The sequence below is a fragment of the Melanerpes formicivorus genome, unplaced genomic scaffold (genome assembly GCF_026170545.1).
Source record: "Melanerpes formicivorus ecotype bairdi unplaced genomic scaffold, bMelFor1.0.p_v2 SCAF_102, whole genome shotgun sequence".
NCBI classification, from domain to species: Eukaryota; Metazoa; Chordata; class Aves; order Piciformes; family Picidae; genus Melanerpes; species Melanerpes formicivorus.
Genome location: NW_027142454.1, coordinates 46,394 through 49,754, shown reverse-complemented (window position 1 = coordinate 49,754; position 3,361 = coordinate 46,394). Strand labels below are relative to the sequence as shown.

Here is a 3,361-nt window from a genome sequence, read left to right as displayed (position 1 = left end):
GGAGCCACTGCTGGAGATGGCTTCTTAAGCTGCAGAGATGAACACCCGGCCTGGGAGAAGGCTGGGTCATGAATGATTTATTTGACACAGCTCTTCCCTTTTCTCTCTCTCCCTGCAGGTTGCAGGGAAGACATTATGATTCCCTTCAGCCTTCAGCAAGGCAATTGTGGAGCTCAGGAAAATGCAGGAGTCAGTTCATTAGTGATATCCACCCGATGAAATTCAAGACATGAAGTGTTTTGACTAGAGCTGCTCAAACAGAGGAATCACTCAGGAGCATCTTGCAAGAAGTGCATCGAGAGAAGAACCCAGAGCATTGGGTTTCCAGAGCATTGATTATAGATTAGCATCCTGCTGCTTCAGAAATGGGGCTCCATGGTCCCTGTATCACTCAGCATAGGTGGTGGATGTGGATGGACACCTCTCAGGAAGAAGTTCTTAGGTACAAGGGTGGGGAGACACTGGAACAGGTTGCCCAGGGAGGTTGTGGATGCCCCCCTCCCTGGAGGTGTTCAAGGCCAGGTTGGAGAGGCTTTGTGCAGCCTGAGCTAGTTGAGAGTCATCCCTGCCCATGACAGGCAGGTTAGAGTAGATGATTTCTAAGGTCCCTTCCATCCTAAGCCATTTTATGATTCTGGGAGGGATCATTGAGGAACACCAGAAAAAAAAGGAGCGTGAAGCCAAATCCCCAGGGCCTGGCCCTATGTGCTGTGGCTCAGTTGGTAGTGCATAAGACCTTTAATGGGAAAGTCGTGAGTTCAAACCTGCAGTGGGCAGTAGTGTCCTCCCTACTCTAGTCATGTGGTCTGTGGTGACAGGTTGGACTCGATGATCTTTGAGGTCTCTTCCAACCTTAGTGATACTGAATACTGAATACTGGCCAGGTGAGCATCCCAAGAACATTGCATACACCAACGTTTTCTTCAGAGGCTGTGTCTTGCAGCTGAACAGCCAGCTGCAGATGAGCAGGCAAGTGCAGGTGGTCAAGAAGGGAAATGACATCCTGGCCTGGATCAGCCATAGTGCAGCCAGCAGGACCACAGCAGGGAGAGAGTGGTGGTGAATGGTGCCACAGCCAGCTGGCAGCCAGGCACTAGTGGTGTCCCCCAGGGACCAGTGCTGGGCCTCATCCTGTTCAATATCTTTACTGATGATCTGGATGAGGGGATTGAGTCCAGCATCAGTAAATGTGCAGAGGACACCAAGCTGGGGGCAGGAGCTGATCTGTTAGAGGGTTGGAGAGCTCTGCAGAGGGACCTTGCCAGGCTGCACAGATGGGCAGAGTCCAACAGGATGGCATTCAACAAGTCCAAGTGCTGGGTGCTGCACTTTGGTCACAACAACCCCATGCAGTGCTCCAGGCTGGGGTCAGAGTGGCTGAGAGCAGCCAGGCAGAGAGGGACCTGGGGGTGCTGGTTCACAGCAGATGAACATGAGCCAGCAGTGTGCCCAGGTGACCAAGAAGCCAATGCCATCCTGGCCTGCATCAGGAACAGTGTGCCCAGCAGGAGCAGGGAGGTCATTGTGCCCTGTGCTCAGCACTGGTTAGGCCACACCTTGAGTCCTGTGTCCAGTTCTGGGGCCCTCAGGTTAGGAAAGATGTTGAGGTGCTGGAAGGTGTCCAGAGAAGGGCAACAAAGCTGGGGAGGGGTCTGGAGCACAGCCCTGTGAGGAGAGGCTGAGGGAGCTGGGGTTGCTTAGCCTGGAGAAGAGGAGGCTCAGGGGAGACCTTCTTGCTCTCTGCAACTCCCTGGAGGGAGGTTGTAGCCAGGTGGGGGTTGGTCTCTTCTCCCAGGCACCCAGCACCAGAACAAGAGGACACAGTCTCAAGCTGTGCCAGGGAAAGTTTAGGCTGGAGGTGAGGAGAAAGTTCTTCCCAGAGAGAGTTGTTGGCCATTGGGATGTGCTGCCCAGGGAGGTGGTGGAGTCCCCATCCCTGGAGGTGTTCAAGAGGGGATTGGATGTGGCACTTGGTGCCATGGTTTAGTAGTCATGAGGTGTTGGGTGACAGGTTGGGCTTGATGATCTCTGAGGTCTTTTCCAACCTTATTGATTCCATGATTCTATGATCTGATGATTCCTCATGGCACTGGGGCTTCCCTGCTGCCCCCCAGGACTTTGCCATGATGACTACACCGGCAGGTTTTGGGGGGGGGGGGTTGGTGAGTGAGGCTGCAAATGTGATCAAAGCAAACTCACTCCAAGTGGAGGAGTGCTTGCCAAGTTTGGGGGTTATTTTTTTTTCTGCCTCCTCCTCTTTGGCTGCATCCAGAGAACCCAGTTCTGCAGGCAGGAGCAGGAGCAGGAGCAGGAGCAGGAGCAGGAGCAGGAGCAGGAGCAGCAGTTGTGTTTCTAATTCAGGAGCAAAACTTTTCTTCCCACTTGGCGCCGAGCGGCTGTGAGCGACAGAGCCTGCTCCTAATCCCTTGCCTCTGCCCATTGAAACTGTGCTCCCCTGCATCCAGTGCTCTTGGAAGTGGAGCAGTGTGCATTGCAGAGCAATTGCCAGGAGATAAATGCAAGGTTCAGTGCTCGTGGGGACAAGGACGTGGCATCCTTATGCAACCAGAAAGCAAAGCCAGCGCCGGGGCGAGGCGCAGGGCTTGGATTTCGGCAGCTTCTTGGCTTCAAGGCTGCCTTCAAACGTGAAAACCTCTCTCTCTGCCTTTGTTTGGGGCTTGGTTTTATTTTTGCCTTACTACAGGGAGGATCTTCATGATCTTCTTGGAGGAAATAAGCACCTGGCTGTGTGGTTAGCTAGGAGAGCTGCCAAGGTTTGGCTCCAGTCAAGAGGAGTGTTAGCATCTCTTCTCGGCCTTTTGGCTCAGATCAAGTGTAGCATCTGTTCTTATCACTTTAGTATCTGATGTGTCCCCTGTCAGGGAACTATATATTGAACAGATTTTGGGGCCTGGGAGTTGGATCTGGAACTTGCTCCCTCAATTTACACATCTAAGTGCCAGGTTCTGCACATTGGCCACACCAACCCCAGGCAGTGCTACAGGCTGGGGACAGAGTGGCTGCAGAGCAGCCAGGCAGAAAGGGACCTGGGGGTACTGGTTGATAGTAGGCTGAACAGGAGCCAGCAGTGTGCCCAGGTGGCCAAGAAGGCCAATGGCATCCTGGCCTGCATCAGGAACAGTGTGGCCAGCAGGAGCAGGGAGGTCATTCTGCCCTGTGCTCAGCACTGGTTAGGCCACACCTTGAGTCCTGTGTCCAGTTCTGGGCCCCTCAGTTTAGGAAAGATGTTGAGATGCTGGAAGGTGTCCAGAGAAGGGCAACAAAGCTGGGGAGGGGTCTGGAGCACAGCCCTGTGAGGAGAGGCTGAGGGAGCTGGGGTTGCTTAGCCTGGAGAAGAGGA

General features: G+C 53.8%; 1 non-coding gene across 1 annotated transcript; it reads left to right on the top strand.

Moving 5' to 3' along the window:
* The first annotated feature begins 2,803 nt into the window (after positions 1 to 2,803).
* On the top strand, positions 2,804 to 2,986 carry LOC137455625 (U2 spliceosomal RNA). The gene has a single exon (XR_010990857.1). It is a non-coding gene; the product is annotated as a U2 spliceosomal RNA (small nuclear RNA).
* The last annotated feature ends 375 nt before the right edge of the window (positions 2,987 to 3,361 follow it).